Raw genomic sequence first — 20,000 nt, 5'->3', positions numbered from 1 at the left:
GGTGTATAAACTGGAGGAAACGGCAGCTACCTGTCTCACAGACTTGCCGTGGAGAAGAAAGGGAGTGACGAAACTCTTTGTAGGTTGTCTCCCTTCTGCTGCTGTCGTCAACGGTGCTTGTGAAGAGACAGAAGCATATGTACACTGAACCCAGAGCATAGACTAAGAAAAGCCAGTTCAAGCCAGTTCCGTGCTGTATAGCAGAGAAAGGATGGATACCCACCTAGAAACTCTGGATGGAACAGGAAGGGGACAGCCAAGGGTGGAAACAGAAGACAAAGCAGAGCTGAGGGTAACTAAGGAAGGAGGCTTCCTCTGGAAGGCATTTCTGTCTGTGTGGCTGGTTGTTTACTTTGTGTGTGGTTTTCTTTTGGAGACAGGGTCTCACTATGTAGCCCTGGAGGACCAGGAACTCGCTATACAGACCAGGCTTGCATTAAACTCCCAGAGACCTCCTAAGTGCTGGGATCAAAGGCGTGCACCACCACGCCCAGCTTTTGATGGGAGTTTTGATCCTTGTTTCGGTAATGGTGATCCACTGAAGGAGCTGAAGCGACTAAGTGAGAACAAGTTCGTTGTAAAGGCAGTCTGCAAGGTGGGCTGGATGAGGAAGAAATGAAGATTCCACAGGGAGCCATAACACTGAACATCGTCCAGGGACAATCTCAGGAAGTGGACTCCAGAACCAATACAAGAGGAGAACAGAGATGTGCAGTGACCTCAGCATCTCAAAAGTAAGTAAGCAGATCAGTGATGACATCAGTGACTGACAGTCGTGACAGGAAGTGACGCACTTTTGAGGGAAAAGAGTCAAGCAGCCGAATGTACGGATTCCTCAGACAAAGATTGGAAGACTATCTGCAGCCCTGGACTGTCTTAAGAGTTTTATTAAAATGAACAACTAAAAGTTCACATCAAGATCTTGTGCCCCAGTTTACACCAGGAAATGAACACAAAGAAATACTCCAAAACAGTGTCAGGATGGAAAGTCAATGTCTTAGGCTTTGTTACCCAGCCCGTGTGCCTTCCGGCTACGAGTCCCTGGAGACTTATGAATTCGTTTAGTTGACAATGTAAGAATTAAAAAGCATCTCATAGATGACTAGACTAAAGGAACATAAGGGAAGCAATAACCAACGGAGTGCCCAAAGCCCTGTACCGCCGCATTCTCTACCTCTCTGAGCAAGAAAAGCCTGCAGGCAAAGGCTGATGGGAACAGCTGGCAGAAAAAGGTTCACCAAACAGCATTCCTCCTAACCATGCAGCAGAAGGGAAAAACAATGTGTTCTAGGGAACTTTTTGTTGTTGTTTTTTTCAAACAGTGCTGGTTGCAATATGATTTTGCCTTACCCACAGTCCACGGGAGAGCTTTATTCCAAATACATTTAGCACACCCGTCCATCTCCAGTGCTGACAATGTGCCAACTATTACACAGCGATTTTTTACTATTCCGAACAATCATTTCATTCTCTCTCTGTCTTCCTCCTGGCTAGCAGTCTTCAGTATTTCCAGATCAGAAACATCTTCCTCTTGTACTTGCACTAAACATTCCAAAACACCCAGTAAGTGTTGACTGAAGAAAACCAAAAATGAGGGAAAGAAACAGGGAGAGAGAGAAGGGAAGGAAGGAAGCAGAGAAAAGGGGCTCACCATGCCCATCTCATGATTCTTGATCTCTTATTTCAGTGGGAATGACATACACACATATAACCATGATACCTCACACAGTCCTCAATCTTTTCAAAGGGAATGATGTGCTGGATGGTCGGTCCACTATTAGTGAGTTACATTTGTCTCTTGTCCAAGGTACATGGAAGCTCATCTCTTCAATTAGTTAAATGGACCAGGGCAATTAAATCTCAGATAGCATCCCACTTCTCTCTCTGTCTCTCTCTCTATCTGTCTGCTCCCTGCCCCCCCGAAATAGGGTCTCATGTGGCCCATTGCTGGCCCTAAACACACTATGTAGCTGAGGATGATCTTGAACTTCTGATCCTCTGGGGACAATTTTACAAGAATTTCGTGACTGTCATAGGTTGAAAGGCAATGCATGGATCTTCACCATGATAAACTGGCTTTACTATAAACCAATATGAAAATTAAAGCTTGAATCATCCTTGGCTCCAATACCATGAAAACATCTTCTGTTAACTTTCTCAGAAGCTCAATAAAATGGTTCCAACTTCCTTTTCCAGAGTTCTAAAAAAAAAATTTAGTACCATGTGATTATAAAGAACTGACTTTAGAAATTCTCCCATGGGTTTGGGGAAACCTACCTTGTAAATAGTATAGCAACGTGGAAAGAGAGCCAACAATGTATTTTTATCTCATGGACCCTTTACTACATACTATACATTATGCCAGACTCTTGGAATCTATGATCCCTTCTTATTGGATGTGTATTGTATAATTCAGTAATTTTCTAGGTTTTGGAAAGTAGTTTAAGCTAAATATAATGTGTTTGTAACCTTCTCAGGTTTACGTGGTCAATATTCAGCCACAGTTTATGCATCTATTGGTTAGATTTTTGTAAAATGAGATATACAAAGATAAAAATGTTAAAGATTTAGGGATGACAAATAAGTAAGTTACAATTCCTACATGAAGTAGCTAAACATGAAGATTCTTACGTATCCTCTTAGTTAGTCCTTAAGCCATTGTCTATCAATCAGCTTTATATCCACCCTCCCCTGCAATGCTGGGTCAGCAGCCTACAAACTATTCCAGCTTTGCCAACTGCTGTTCTCAATATAGCCTTCTCCTCAATAGGAGAAGGGAGTCTCTCTACTGTCCTGCAGGTCTGTGACTTCATTGTCTTCAACCACTCAAGTAATGCTTGTACCTGGGCATCAGCACTCCCTCCAGATGCACTTGAGTCTAGTTGGCTAGTTTTCCCATTCATAACAGCAACCAAACTGTACCCTAAGCTACCATTCTGAAATCTTGGCACAAGGGTGCAGGCCCATCCTTCTTCAACGGCCTGGATCGTAGGTGCCCAGTGACCTGAATTCATTTACAGTAGCACCATGGAGTAGCACCTATTGCTCAGAAGCCAGTTCCAGGAAGTATCTTTGTTCTCAACACACCCTGTTCCCTGCAGTTCCAACATCTGTGATGTTTTAGAGAATTCTTCTAGCCTCGCCTGCTTCCTAGGTATCACTTTTCTATCCAGTTAAACATACCTATTTTAATGTTCCCTGTGAAAATAAGTGGAAAAGACTTGGCTCCACCTAGTACACTAAATGTAATATGGCATCGTGAATATGAGCACACAGATTAAGTAGTAAATTATACTAGCAGAAGCAGAGGAAGCTATGGAAGAGCCAGTAGCTGAACCATCTCCTTACATGGTAAGAATGGACTGACCTAGAGGAAGATGGGAGGACGCCATTCTATCAGAAAACAGACACACTGCTGATTGACATGGAGAGCCTGGTCATAAAAGGGGTTTTTGCAGGAGAGGGGAAGCAAGGCTAGAAGTAGATTCTCGAAAGCTGATGAGGGTTTGAAGAACAGAGACTGAGGGAGTGCAGAAGACTGTAAGGCAAGTAGAGCAAAGGCATGACTCCGATCTGGAAGCTTAAGGCTAATACAAAGTTTCACCTCTAACAACTGAGACAATCTAGAGGGACGTGCACACACAATTCACTAAATACTGTGCAGTCAAATACAAATCAGTTCCCAATCTTTGGGTCACACTTGCTGAAGGAATGAGGGAATTTTAGTTCACCTCACAAAATGATATGACAACATCAACATCTGAAGCAAAGACTTTTCATAATAAAAGACTTCTACGCAGACATAACCACCCACCCACAGGAAAACACCTCAAATATCCACAAAACATGTCATCGTGCAAACATAAGCAGGACTGAATTCTGTTCTTATTGAAACAAACAAAACAGTTCCCTGGGGAAATGACAGAGAGGAATACACTTCCAGCCCTAAGGAACTGCCAGAGCAATGCAGTCATTACTGATTCTCAACTCCATTGTCTTGGGTTTTAGTAGTCCTTAAGGTTTTAATACAAGTATCCCTTCCATGTGTCCTTGTACTGCTTTTTATCTACTCTCTTAAAATACATCATAAAATATTACTTTGACAAAGGGAAAAGTTTGACACTTCTATATTCCCCTAGATTGTCTTGCAGTGGATAAAAACTCAGTTATAAAAGCTTTAGATATCCACACAAGAAATGCTGTAATTGATTCTACACACACTTACAGCATTTATTAGAACTGTTCTTGGTAATTTATCAGTGAACAGTGAAATTTTACTTTTAACTTGAGTGGAAACAGGTACAATGCTTTGTTTACAGTGGATCTGCAGTAAATAATGGCTGATGTGACCAAGAAAGAAAATTGAGGGTCTTTAATACATTTTAGAATATTATTTATTAACTCTGGATCTAGACAATCAGAGTTAATTAAAACAAATTGGATTTGGCAAAAGGGTTAAATGTTTTCGAATCTATTTTCATATTAAATGGTCAATTTAAGAACAGCTGAGAAGAGCTCAGGACACCCTGGCACACGTCCACAGATTATCTGGTGATCAAAGGCATCTGGTTTTTCTTGATTATTTATGGAATTCCACTTGGTATTTTCAAAACAATTTTGCAATATTTGGACATTCTCCAAGCAGCTTATTCAATTCACATTTCTCCCAACATTCCTCTCATTTGGAAGTCTGGTTATTTCTCCTTTATGGTTTTCACATGAATACTAAATTCTCTATAAAGTAAGTTCAGGGTTTTATCAAACAAAATGAGATTAAAGAAAAAATTCATGACAACTCAAAATTCATGATAAATCAAAATTTAGCTAAGAATTTTTCAATTTGTAGTGCCTCGGGTTCTGAACATAAATAATGTAGCTGAGCACTAAACGTGGCACAGGGTGAGACTTTTCAGGAAGGATTGTTACATTCAGTCAAGAGACATCTAAACCCACTTTGCCATGAGGGTGGGAAGTGTCAGGATTCTTTCTCATAGCAGGAAACAGACATGGTATCTGGAGAGTCTTTGCACCAGGAGGGAGGTTAAGGATGAATGCCAAGTCATGTGGTAAACAGGGGGGGCTTGCTTGCTTTTATTCAGTAAGAAGCTAAAATTGAAAAAAGGGAGCTAAGAATCAGAGGAGTAGAAGAAGGCTGAACATTCATAAATAAAGTTCAAAGTTGCCAGTAACAAGAAGTTCAAACCCCTGAAACAGTAAACATTTCCATTGAAAATAATTTTTAGGATAAATCTATCTCCATCCTTATATGGAGGAAGGACCCCACAGTAAATGATCAAAACAGAGAAAAGAAATGTGCTACAAAAATTAGTCAAATGCCATACTAACAGCAATAGCCTGCTTGTGCTCTTTCTGAATAATAAGAAAAATAACAAATAGTAATTACATAATTTATAGGAAAGACCAATCACATGGAAGGAAGCTGAAGTGGGACATTTTTTCATTTTATATTTCTTATACTATAACATTATTTCAAATATTTATGGAAACTAGAATACATTTTAAATATATGTTGCTTATAAAACAAGATTATGAATTGGTTCTCCTGTGTTCTTAAGAGTGATGGAACGGGTATTAAGAAAAGATCTTTCACTCATAAGCACTCTTCAATGAGCCACAGCTCCATGCAATTTCGAATCCTAAATGATTAGAGTTTTAAATGATAGCACTTTACTGCACCTTCAAGGGGACTTCTCATTTATATATATATGTGTGTGTGTTAACATGCCAGCTATTTATCTGCAGTATCAGAGCAACAGTCTATGCTGACATCAAAAAGCTTTGAATAATACCTATATATTTTTTTTTTTTGCTTAATGCTCTCCATTACTTTCTAAATAGTAAGTTCAGGGTTTTATGAAACAAAATGAGATTAAAGAAAAAAATTCATGACAACTCAAAATTCATGATAAATCAAAATTTAGCTAAGAATTTTTCAATTTGTGGTGCCTCGGGTTCTGAACATAAATAATGTAGCTATTCATTTGAATACCTTTGGGGTAAAAGAAAGTTAATGAACAAATTTAAAGTATGATAATATGTTTATTTGGATGAAATACTGCCAAAGCAACAGCTATAAGAAGGGCACGTGCACGCGCGCGAACACACACACACACACACACACACACACACACACACACACACACACACACAAAATGATGCTTAGGAATAGTAAATAAGACTCAGTAGAATTGTTGGGAATTAGCAAAAGAAAAGAATTTAACAGGTCATCAGGAAGAAATTGCCTTAACAAAGCTGCAAACTTCCTTCCCAAAAACTAGCTAATGAAGCAGTGTGTCCACACAGTTACAGCCCTACAGGAAGCCCATCATCAGCTAGCTGGAGGAAGCAGAGACAAGGGAATACCACCCAGTTATCAATGCAGAGGGAGGTTGCTCATGCACTCAACCATGCACCTGCCCACTGAGCCTGGGTATCACTCTCAACATAGATTATTACTATCAATGAATTGGGAAAAATATAAAATATGATGTGAAGGCAATACAGACCCCATCTTAGGGTAGGGTCACCATCTCAGACCACCTGCTGTCCTCAGTTCCAGGAAGGACCAGCTGTCCTCAGTTCCAGGAAAGACCTCAAGAATATGCCATGACAACTCAAACAGACAACTCCTGCAGACATTCCATGTTTATGTTTATGGCCCTTGAAGATATCTAGATAATTCTGCTGAGCAGTCCAGATAATCCTGTTCAGCAGATTGTGGTTACCTGCCAAAAGTCTAGACCAACAGTTTCAAAAACTCACCCTGCCCCATATCCCTTCTACCCAATCCCAAGCATGTAATTCCTGACTTGTGGGTTTTCCCTATAAAAACTCTCTACACCTGGGCTCATGGCCACTGCCACATTTCCTTCCATCTGCCCTGTGGTGGCCCAGGTTGAATCTGACAATAAAAGGACCCTTATGTGCTTACATCAGAAACAGGCCCCTTGGTGGTCACTGAGGGTTTCAAGAAATGGGTACAAAAATGGTATGTGGGAAAATGAGGCAAAGCAAAATAAGTTTTAATATTTAAAGAGTATAACTGAATTCTCTGATATCTGTTTTATAACTATTGAATGTATAAATTAAAAGAGTCTTAACAACATGTGTATAATGTAGACAAAAATAAGTTTTAACCTGGCTAAAAATACAATAAAAAAACAACAACAAACAAACACCACCACCAACAACAAAATACTGAACAAAACAACAACAACCTAATTCAATTAAAAATGGGCAAAGAGCCAGAAAAGACATCTCTCAACAGAGGATATATGAAAGACCAAAGTCTATGAAAGAAACATTCAACTAATCACTGATCGTCCAGGAAATGAACATCTAGCCCACACTGAGATAATGTCTCACCACAGTTAGAATAGCTCTGATACACAAGACAAAACCCATGGTGCATGGTGGTGCATGCCTGTGGTCCCAGTTCTAGGGAAGATGAGGGAGGGAAACTGTAGGTTTTAGACAGTCTCAAAAACAGATATAACAAAAACAATTAATGCTGGGAAGAATGCTAAGTAAAGGGGACTCTCTAACACTATTTGGTGGGGATGTAACGTCGTACAACCACCATGAAAAGCAATATAAAGATTCCTCAAAAAACTTCATGTAGCTTCTGAGTATGCATGTATGCAAAAGAGGGAAATCATTCTGTCAAAGAGATATCTCATCCATGTTTACTGCAGCGCTACTCATAACAGCCTATCTAGGTATCAATCTAGATGGGCACCAATGAATGAATGATAAAGAAAATGTCCCCCCCCCTCTCACACACACACACACACACACACACACACACACACACACACACACACACACACACAAGAATAGCACCTGGTCATAAAACTGAATTTTCATTATTGGCAGCAACATGGATGGAACACTAGGATAATGAAATTTCAGGCACAGATTGGTGGCTTATGCCTACATTTGAAATACTGAGGAAGCAGAAGCAGAATTATTGTCAGGAGTTTGAGGCCAGCCTAGGCTAAAGATACTGTCTCAAAATATAATAAAGTAAAAGCTCATTATAAATCAACTGTGTAAAGTATATTATTCCCATGGAAAACAAAACAAAACCCACATACAATACACCCAGTACAATGGCCATTAAAAATCCTGCACTGAGCTTAGCAGGGTGGCATGTGCTTGTATAAAACAGCCACTCGGGAGGCTAATTAAGGGCAGACTGAGTCTGAGCCAGTCAAATTTGCAACACATAAATCATATACTCACCTACCAAACCTCTTATGGCTACTGTGAGAAGGAAAAACTAAGAACAAATAGTTGACCCATTCATATAATTGGCTTCAACCGGCACTGACTACTAATAACATCAACAGGATTATTTCCCATAGCCTCCAGAGGGCACACTTAGGAGCCAAGAGTAGAACAGGGAGAAAGGGCCATCTGGTCAACAGTAACTATAAACCCTTCTTCCTCATTTCCAAGATCCATCTTCACTTTTGATAGAACATCCCTGTGGTCACACTAGTCTTTAATTCATATCATTCCTTATTAAATAGGTTTCTATCAGGGGAACTAATGCAAAGGCCAAATTTTAGAACATTACTTGTTTGAAAAAAAAGAATCAGTACTCTAATTTATCATTAGGGAAACACAAATTTATAGACTTCCTGAAAAGTAAGGTTGCCAGAAAAACCACATGATATTCAACTAAATACAGATTTCAAATGAAATCCCCAGTATGTCCCCAACTTCATGTGGGCTATACTTACACTAAGAAGTGATTTGCTGCTTTCCTGAAAGTAAGTTGCAATGGTATCACACAATTTTCTTTGCTAAATCTAGGAGCAACTCTAGCGGGGTAAATTCAACATCATGAAAAATGTTTTTCTGTAAGTAAATTTTTGAGCTTCTCTTTCATTTTGATTGTTTTCCTGCATTGATAGGAAAATGTTATGACTATGCCAACTTTTGTTTAAACATTTCAGAAATTCTTCTTCCCTGACACATAATTCAGTCATGTCTCAATTTCCTGTGCCTGATGAAGTTGCTCAAGAAGGGGTCACATGCGGTTATGTACTTGTGGCAACATGAAGGAACACCACTTCCCTTTGGCTACAGGCAGACAGACCTCCTGGTACACTTTTGTCTTCATCTCCGGTAGGAACAGATGACACAGTTCCTCTGTTCAGAGAACCGTTACACAACCGCTCTATACAAATCTGCAAGATGATGACTGTCACGGAGGCCAATTATGTCATTTTTTCTCAAGCTCTACAGTCACAGTCACCATCCCTAGAATACCCATGATCTGAGACTTGGGTGGAGACAGCAAAGTACTTTATTGTTTTCCAAAGTATTTATATTTGTATCATTAAAACTCTGTAAGGTGTAAAAAATAAGAGTAAATAAGAGTAAGAGTTCCCCAGCATCATACAAGAACACTTTGGGGCATGGAATACTGCAGATATTCATTTCTAGAATGTTCTTCGAGTAGCGCACAGACAACAGGCAATCAATGACAAAGGGTAAAACTAGTGGCAAAGACACTGGGACGCCAGCAGAGGGAAGCCACCAAAGAGGAGCTGAAATGGGAAGAAGGTCCCTGCACCAGGGAAGGCGGGTCATGTGGACAGCTGAGGGAAGTAGGGAGACTCAAGAACCACACAGGATGGAATCGAGCTGCATTACGTGACTCAGTCTTCACGAGACAACAACTTCTCAGGGCTAATCACAGTACATAACCCGAAACACGATAATTCATGTAAATACCCTGAACACTACTGAATCCCCCAGAGCGTCTGATCATCCTAATCATGAACCAGGGTGGCTAGAATCCGGGGTTCCAGGGACAGCACCAGATCCCCCAGGGAAATTCAAAGTGCCAAGTGCAGATGGCTCTATTCTGTTTGGTTGCACAGACCAGCTACACAAACCCAAAAGAACCGCCCTCAAGTGGGACTCTAAACCATTTAAGGGAACTTACTATGTCTTGGCGTTCTTTTTTCCCCCCACTTTCTTTTTATTTATTCTATGCATCTTTTACATCATATATCTTGATCCCACTCGTTTCATTTTGGGGTTCTTTGGAACTTACTTTTTATCCCTTTCTAACCGTATCAGCTACTTCTGTATTTTTCTTTCTTTTTTCCTGTCGTCTTGTCTTTCTCTTTTTCTTCTTCTTGTTTTTTGTTTTGTTTTGCTTTAGTTCAGGGTCTTGCTACTGTATAACCCAGGTTGACCTGGAACACTCTACATTCGAGTCTTCAGAGACCCACCTCCCTCTGTCTCCCAAGTGCTGGGATTAAAGGCGTGAGCTACCATGACTGGCCTACTTCAAAACTTTTATGGATATTAGTAAGAATAAACTATTATTAGCAATTCTAGTCCCTAACACAATATCCCCTACAAAGTTAATATTTAACAAATAATGCAGAGCTGTTTTCTTTAGGAGACCAAGAAGTATGGTAATTAAGTATGGGGCTCAAGAATGAAAAAGGCAATCTACTCAAGGATTGTAATCCACAAAGACTAAGAGTTGGGGATGACAGAGCAGTGGGGCAATGCAAACCAACTACCATCACTAAAGAACCCTACACCATGCCTGGAGTGAAATCTCTGCTAATGGAACCACACCGAGTGAGATCTCAAACACCTAAGACTAGACCTGGAAATATCCACGAAGCATAGTGCTGCCTGTCTGTAGGTAAAAGACCAGCCACTGCTATGATCCATTTGTGGATCTGAGTGCTTGACAGGGGCTAGGCAGGGATGGGGTAAGCCCCTAGAAAGTCCAGGAGAGAAAGAAGTAGAAGTAGGATATCTGTGGTTCAATTAGATTTTCCATCCCCCGGGGGTTCAGGAAGAAAATAGGATTGGAAAGCCCTAGGAAGGCTGGGATTTCCCATCAAATCAAACAACATCATTGTTGCCCATCACAAAATTCGTTTTCCTTCCTGTATGAAACTCAGGGAAGGCATTATTAAATTAAGGCCTTGACTAATGGAGATGAGGCGGCACTTATGGGCAGTGATGACCTCACTTTCTGCTCTCACATTACATTACATTTAATGCATCTCAGCTTATAGATTGCTAACTGAAAAAGGAGACGGGAGAGAAAAATACTAACTACTACAGCACTTGGCAAGACGTTTCATACCCAAAGCAGCCACACAAAATCAGTAGTGTTTTTCATTCATCAACAACAAAAAAATGTCATTTTTATAAACCTGGTAAAATCTGATCTATGTGATTTATTTAGATATTACTTATTGTGGAATATATTAAAATAAAAAATCCACTTTGTCACTTTTGATTTATTGTAGACTTGGTCAAGTTAAAGAACACTGGGCCTGTGTTAAAACAGATTAAGTATACATGAAATTAGCATTATCTCCAAAATAAATGTTCTCATTTTACAATGTACTTTTTTCAATGAGTTCATAACACTAATAATATTAACAGGCTCTCCCTCTGTCATTTGCACTGAGGTAAAGTAAATTTCAATGCAGCTTAGGTGGAGTGATTACATTAGGAATTATAGCGTTTATATTTATATGACACTGCTATAGCTGAAAATGATTTATTCTATATGTGAATGCCAGCATAATCCCCCAGGCTCTCAAATATATCATCCCATTTGTTTCATTTGCAAGTACCCAGAGATGGGGCAATTTCTTCCTGACACTTCTGGGAGCTGCTTGTGAATGGAAAATTAAGGCTCTGAAATCTAGAACTTATAGTAAATTACATAAGTTGGTTATAATAACAAAAGGAATTAACCCCCAAAGTTTATCCTTACATATTAAGAGACTCTTAACTTCCCAAATTCCTGGCAACATCACTCACTTTCTGGTAAAACAAAAAACCAAAAGAACTTAAACAAAACACAACAACAAAAACATTAAACAGAGGAAAGTACAGAGAAAGGCTAGCAAACATTTACAATAGCCATGAAAAGAACTTCACTCTGCAGAAGAAAACCTTAAGTCTTACATGGAACTTACACAGCCTCATTGGAACACAAATCCCACCCATTTACGGCATAAATCAAGCCAGGAGAAAGGAAGAATTGATTGTGGGGGCACTAAGCTCTGAATAACACAAAAACCTAGTTAGGTGATCATATCATTGACCCTGGTAATTATGGCAGATTCAAGTACTGTTTGATAAACAGTCACATTTTTCCTACCCCTGCCCCATTGATGCTAGGCTTGGTACTGACTTGACAGAAGGAGCAGAATTAGATAGGACTAAATGGATATTTAGCATGTGGTTGTACCCTGTCAATATCATTAGAAAGTTTTTTCCAGTCTTTGTCCTTTCCTATCAGGTTGCAGAATAAATATCTGTCAACCGAACCAAAGCCCGATCCATCTGGTGTGAAGACACAAACCCAGCTTAATGTGTGACATGGAGCTCTGTCATACAGCCAAGCCCAGCTTAGAGCACCCCAGGGGGTCTGCAGTGGGCTGAGTGATGGTGAACCCAAAGTACTTTAAGCTACTAAATTATGGGTTTGTTTGTGACATAGCAATAACTAACTGATACAGTCAAGAAGAAAAAAGGGAAGAGGTTAAAAGACTTACAGTTTTAGTAAAATTTTTATCAGAAGTTATTAAATATTAAAGTGTAACATTTGAAGGAGGGAAGTTTCAGGTGAACAGAAGAATCATGTATATGGAAAGCATTCCCAAACCACTACCTAAAGAGTGTGGTACATGGTTCTTCTGAGCTCTGCCACAAGACAGAGAGAACCAGCACTCTCCTTAAATAAAGTTGCCTTAGCCTTGGAGGACAGTTGCACCAGACCAGGAGTTAACACACTTCCATAGAAGGTTTCACACTGCTGACCAGCAAGAAGAAACTGCCACGTGGGGCTGTGGGCTGAGAAAATGTTTACTTCACTTCCCACAAAGAAGCCTATTCTTTCAGGAAATGTCAAGACCTGTATAATGAAAATGAAAGAAAAATCCTTGTTTTCTGGCAAAATCTCCTCTGGTGACTGCACAGAGTGGCGTAACAGGATGTTACATGATGTAACTGCACACCGTGAAAATGAATGCTACAGTATAGGCAGTAGACCTTGCACTGGGTGTTGGACTTCTGTTACACAGCCAGCCACCCTAACAGGTATTACCACCACATGCCTTTCAGAGAATGAAGATACTATTATGTGAAGAATATCAATGAGCAGGGTGTATAGCTTGGAAGCTATTAAGCAGGGGTCTACATACTATACTTACTTTCTGAACATCACAAACACTTGTGGATATCTCACCACAGGCCACATTCCCATCTTTTCTCCTCAAAGTGAGGAAGACATCTAACATGGAGTATCTGGAGAAAAGTACAGGTTGTTCCTCCCCTCAAATATTTCCTTGAAGCAGACCTTCAGGGATTTCAGAGAAGAATTTCAAATAATTATCCTTAGAATTGGCATACATAGCTGATCAAATCTTGATGGAACTATATTAAAAAGACATAGAGGTCAAAGTGGCCTACCATACCATAACTGGAGCAAAAAGAAAAATGATGGCAATGAATCAAATATATCCAATATATGAAAATTCATGAGTTCATGATGATGATTATGGGATTTTTAATTTCTCCTTACTGAAGGATGCTGGGACACAGGTGTATTGCTCCCAAAAGTTATAAATCAGAAGAAAGAAGCAAAGATCACCATCTCACCTGCGCAAACTATACCTTACTCTATAACCAGCAGCCGACACACAGAGGGTCTTTGTTACACTGTAGGGAAACATCACAGCTTTCTAATTCTTGGGAGAAAGAGCAGACCTTCCCATGATCATCAATGGGTATGAAATCAATTGGGGGAGAACTTATGGCGAGCTTTGTAACACATCCCGCTGAGAGCACTTAATGCAAGTACCTTCAGTCAATCATTGAACGAGGGAAAACAGGTAAACATTCATCAACAAAGGGAGGCCAAAGGGCACATGGACACACTTCAAAAGAAGAAAACGCCACAGTCATTAGATCTACTATCCAACTCACAAGAAACAGGACATAGAAAAACAAATAAAAGCCAAATCCACAATATAGCCTGGTTGTTTCTACACCAGAGTCCCATTTCATCAGCAAAGCAATGGTTTGGAGGAGGGAACCCAGAACACTGGGAAGATGGGCAGTAATATAATAAAAGTGTTAAGAAATCCAAATAACCAATATAAAGTTTACAATGGGAACAGCTTCAGAAACACATTCCAGGAAAAGACAACAGGTGTATTTTGAATGGTCTGCCAGCTATAAGATATTAATTCTTGAAATGGTTCATAATGTTGGGTGTGATGACAGTGTGGTAATTAGATTTATAAGGTAATTCTCAGATCTGCTTGTGAACTAATGACAACTAGGATTTTCCCACAAGGACTCCACTAGAAGGAAAATAGACATGAGTGAAGTTGAGTAATACAACTTCATCCCTGCATCCCCAAAAAAATCCATGGAGAAACATTATGCTACTTCTGTGTATATTTATGAACAAATTTCACATTAAAGTAAAAAGGGAAAATCAGAAAAACTACCCCAGAACAGCCAAAGCTCCTACATGTCTACTCGAGTTTGCTTTTCCTGCTACAGTGATTAAAAAAAAAACGGCCAAAAACAACTGGGGAGGAAACACTTTATTTTATCTTACAACTCCCAGTAACGGTCAATCACTGAGGGAAGTCAGGAACTCGAGGCAGCAATCTGGATGTAGGAACTGAAGCCGAGCCCCCGGAAGAAGACTGCTTATGATCTTGCTCTCCTGTATATTCGTGAGGACCACCTGCCCAGGAGCAGCACAGAAAACAGTGGGCGGGGCTCTCCCACACCAATCATTAATCAAGAAATGCCCCACAGACTTTCCCACAGGCCAATCTAATGGAAGAAATTCCTCAGTTTAGGCTCCCTCTTCCCAGGTAACTACGGTTTGTTTCAAATTGACAAAAACTAACCAGCTCATGGGTCTAAGGACCTCTAGCGTTGTTTCCATGCCAGCCTCCCTCTCCTTGTTCCCATTCTCTTTAGAATTACAGTGCTGTATAAAGAGCAAAGCTTGGGAGAGGTTGTTTTCTATAACAAGAATCAATGAGAGCACAATTTTAAACTATTAAAACTGACGGCACCAAAATTCATGAATTACTTATGGAACCCCTTGCCCGTGAAACTCAAGGCTGTGCACATGACACAGGTCCTTCCTGCTATAACAGTGTTGGCTAAAAAACCTGACAAATGTGAGGCCCTCATAACAGAGATAAGGATGTAGTAACAGAGACTATTTTTCAAATCAAGCCTGGCACGCGAAAATGTCAATAAAATCCAGCTACACAGTCACCTCTAATTGATCCCAACAGGGCTTGTGCTGAGCCAAGGCCCTCTGGCCCACGCGCACCAACTGTGGGCTCTCAAACACATGCAGCAGGATTACAGCAACAAGAGATTAGAAAGGGGTTTTGCCACAGTCCAGCCCTTCCTTAGTCCCATGGAGAGGAAGCCAAAGAACACAGGAGGGCTGGACTAGCCGACCAGCAATGACAAACTCCACCAAGGGAAGGAAGAAAGAAGAGAAGGCGGGCAGGGATGGGACAGAGTAGGAAGAAGACATTAGCCAACAACGTTGTATGCTGAACCCCAGGTAAAGAGTGGGAAACGTCAGGAAAACCATGACAGCCCTCTGGATTCTGGCTCTGCCATCTGTGGTGCAGACATGGAGGCTCACCACACTGGGGCTGTGGTCAACTATTTCATTTCTACTGTTTTAAATGCTGCTTAAAAGTGATGGGCAAGAAGTTGGTTTTGGAACGAAGTTTTAATATATGGTTATTCTTCAAGTACAGACATTCAGGAAAAACTAGCAGGCACAGGCAATGCTAGGTAATACAAATTACAAAACATTTTAAAATGTAATTTTTGGTTCCGAAATATCCTTTTATGATCTTTTAAAAGGTTAGATGCTTATAGACTAAAAGAAAATGTGTCTACTAAAGGTCTTTCTTTTGAAAAACATACAGGATGCTTATTTGCATATGTAATACATACATAAATGTAAATTACCATGTTCTTAGTGGAAACTCCCCAAACTTATGTTGTAATCGTCTGTTTTCTGTTTCTATAGTGTAATATCTTAGGCTAGATACTTATAAAGAAAGTGTTTCATTTACCTCAAACTTCTGGAGGTTCATGGGCTAAACATGGCCTTGGGTCTGGTAGCAAACTATGCCCGATGACAACACAAGTGTGGAATAGGGAAAGATCACATGGCTGGGGACTAGGTCCCACTACACACAACTCAGTCTTTTCCAAGAGCCTACCTCCCCCCAAACCTAATGATCTCTTACACATCCCACAATCCCTTAACCTCACCATGCTAAGAACTAGTCTTCCAGCACATTCACTCTTAGAATAAGTGCTAATCACATCTGAACATCGGTGTGATAGCACATGTCTGTAATCCCAACACTCTGGAGACAGAGGCAGGAGGGTTGCCCTAAGATCAAGGCCAACCTGGGCTACAACAATGCAAGATCCTGCCCCAAAAAAAAGGCACAACGAAGTAAGTGAACAAGCTAAACCATAGCATATACATCTCACAGTTAAAAAGATTCACAGTACCATGACTGAAGCAGTTACTATTTGCTCTCAACTTTTCTATGCATATTATATGTGAAGAATAAAACTCCAACATGAGTTCACATAGATTTCAAGTTCTCTGTCAATTTCCTGCTCGTTTAGTTTTCTATCCACAGGACGGACTGACTGAGGCGGGGAAGCCTCCTGGTTAGCAAGCATTCTGGAATGGGACAGCTTGAGACTACTTCCTCACTCACCAATGCTGTTCTCTGACTTTAAGGTTGTGGGGGTAGAGGGTGGGTGCAGGCATGCACATGTCAAGGCATATATGTGCAGGTCAGAGGATACTTCAGGTCCTCACCTTTCCATCTTGTTGAGGTCAGGTTCCAGGGTCTCCTCACTGGGTAAGCCAGACTAGATGGGTCAAAAGCTTCTGGAAAGATGCCCTTATCTACCTCCCATCTTCCAGCAGCGATGTGGAGAAGTTACAGATGTGTGAACAGCGTGTGCCATCATCAGGCTCATGCCACAGGCTTTCATCCACTGAGCCACCTGCTTAGCCCCTTAGGAAGGTTCTTCAACCTCTGTGTGTGCCAGTTTCCTTGACTCTCAAACGCAAATGTCATACCACACAAAGGATTTTTCAGTCTGAACCTGTTTGACTGTGCACCTCTGGTGTTCTCTGACCTTGAGAGCTAAATTTTAAAGTGCTTAGCAGCAGCTATGCCCTCTGCAATATGGCTCTGATGGTTGGCTCCACCCCCTCCTGGGGTCCATGAGAGCCAAGCCTTAAGCCCCTAGACCTGGCTGAGAGCTGTGTTTAACTGGGAGCTGAGCTGAACAGAGCGCTGCATTTAAACACCTCCGCTCTGGGAAGTTGGTCCCCACACTGTGGCAGGAATTTTGACTTAGCTTGCATTTCTACTTAGTGTGCAGGCTGCTCAAGTGCTCTGCTGCACAGCAGTCCCTCTTAAAGGAGCCGTATATGGTTTTTTTTCTCTCTTTTTCTCTCTCCTTTCTTTCTCTCTCTGTCTCTCTCTGTGTGTCTCTCTCTCTCTCTCTATATATATATATATATATCTGTGTCTCTGTGTATCTCTCTGTCTCTCTCTTTCTCTCTCTCTCTCTCTCTCTCTCTCTCTCTCTCTCTCTCTCTCTCTCTCTCTCTCTCTCTCCAGCTTTCTCAGGTCCTATGTGGAAATTTGGGCTCACATTGGACACCATTTGTCATTGTTTTTTCTTTGAGCTGCCAACCAGCTCCCAAATAAAGACACAGAGACTAATCACTAATGCTCGGCCTTAGCTTAGGCTTGTCCCATTAGCTCTTTTAACTTAACTTGTTTCTATTCATATATGTTTGCCTCTGGGCTTTTTATCTTGCTTTCATTTTGTATGTCCTATTTTCCTGCTTCCTCTGTGTCTGTCTGGCCCCTGGTGTCTCTTTTTCTTTCTTCTCCTGTTTTTCAAGCTTAAATTCCTCTTCCTACTTACTCTCCTGGCCAAAAAGTCCTACCTATACCTCTTCCCTCACTATTGGAAGTTCAGCTTTTTATTAAACCAATCAAATGCCTTAGGCAGGCAAGGTAAAACAGCAACACATCTTTACTTAGTTAAACAAATATTCCACAACATAAACAAATACAACATATCTTTACATAGTTAAACAAATATTCCTCAACAGTAGAAGATATACTGGAGTTTTAAGTCTGGATTCCAAGAAAAATGGAAAAATATACAGATATTAACAATTTTATGAAGATTATTTGTTGGAATGACAACATTTTGGGGACACAGTTATATTAAACATCAGAATTAGTTTTATCTGTTCATGTTTCCTCAGCTTAGGGAGTATAAAGGTTTATGTGCAACTCTCATTTTCCTTCTCTTAGATACGGAATCTCTAGAAGGTCTGTCCTTGCAGCTAGAGCTCCCCGACCTTTCCTCCTCTCAGGGCTGTGGACGGTTTTCTTGAAGTAAGAACAACTTTGCTATATCTGATCAATACAGTAAATGGCATCATGTATTCTGCCTTGATCTGCAGACATTGAATTCCTATTCGCCAACACACTCACACGCACGCACATACACCAACAACAGTTTTTCAATTTTTACAAACATTTTAATTACAGTGTTTTCAAGAATATGATGTTTAATATCAATGATGTTGACTGATATTCACAGCTCTTTCTAAGATATTCAATAATGAATACTAAAACACGTACTGCTAAGTTTAAACATGTTAAACACCTTGCCCTAAGCCTAATCTTTGAGAACTAGTGTCAGAGGTCCCCAGATCAGGGCACATGAACTCAATCCAAAGGCAGAGGATATTCTTAGAGCCTTCTAGAGATTCTGACTTAGTCTTTCCAGGAGCTTGCAGTTTCTAGTGTCAGAGTGGAGTCAATGAATCTATCATACAAGTAAATGCATAATTATCATGATAAGTGTTGAAAATGAATGACAAGGTGGTATTAGAGGTTCTACAAGATTAAAAATAAAATACAAATTATGACATAAAAACTTGAACTCTGGCAGTTTAGTTGATCTTAATTATATTTTAAGATGTTGGGAGGGAGAAGCCATATAATTTAAGCCTAGGTATATAGCTTGGTAGTAGAGAGCTTGCCCAGCATGTATAAGGCTATAGGTTGGGAATCCAGCAATGTTGGGAAGGAAACAAAACTACGGTGTATATTTTAGACATTCTGTATAGAAGTGTAGTTTACCTTTGTATTCTACTATATCTCTCATACGAACATGTTTTCATAAGGGAGAATCTAAATAAAAATTCCAGCTCTAACACCACCGGAATATTCATTCTAGTCTATTCCTGAAATGACCCAGCTATCTGAATATATCAATCATCTTTTAAAATATAGGAAGACAAAAGCTGCCTTGGTCTCTTTAAAGTTGAAACCAGTTTGGTAAACTGCATCAAAGGCAGATAGATGGGTTAGGTTTTGAAATGAAGGTTAACTATACATGCTCATTTGAAATGATTAGGCAGATTATTTTTCATGGAAGAAAGTGAATAACATATTTCGATTCCAGAGACTCTATTTGAATCGGCTATAAACACGGTGCCTGGAGCAGAGCAGTCATCAACATGCCATGAGGGATGGCTACACTATGACCACTGAGAAGGATTTCAGTACTCCATTAGCTGTTCATTTAAGTCCTTGTTTTATGGATAAAGCAACAGCACCCCAGTGGCAAAGAGCTCAGAGTGACATGGTGGCAGAACTGTCTCCAGACTCCTACCCAGGACTCCCCAGAACATCAGGCATAAACTCACCAAACACATCATTCCAAGAACCTGGTGCTAGACTGCAAACTGCAGGCCCGAGAATCCTTACTCAGGTAGAGCTCTCAATGATAAAGGAAAGGTAGTTGGTTTTAGATTTAAAAAAAGGACAGCTAGGTGT

At 40.3% G+C, this 20,000-nt stretch overlaps 1 protein-coding gene across 4 annotated transcripts in view; it reads right to left on the bottom strand.

The window, feature by feature from the left end:
* The window catches only part of Dock4 (dedicator of cytokinesis 4), a 430,242-nt gene that overhangs the window by 298,576 nt on the left and 111,666 nt on the right, over window positions 1-20,000 (bottom strand). The window lies entirely within an intron of this gene.

Source organism: Peromyscus californicus, unplaced genomic scaffold (genome assembly GCF_007827085.1).
Source record: "Peromyscus californicus insignis strain IS unplaced genomic scaffold, ASM782708v3 Scaffold_15__1_contigs__length_86483966, whole genome shotgun sequence".
Lineage (NCBI taxonomy): Eukaryota > Metazoa > Chordata > Mammalia > Rodentia > Cricetidae > Peromyscus > Peromyscus californicus.
This window is presented reverse-complemented; position numbering and strand designations above follow the sequence as displayed.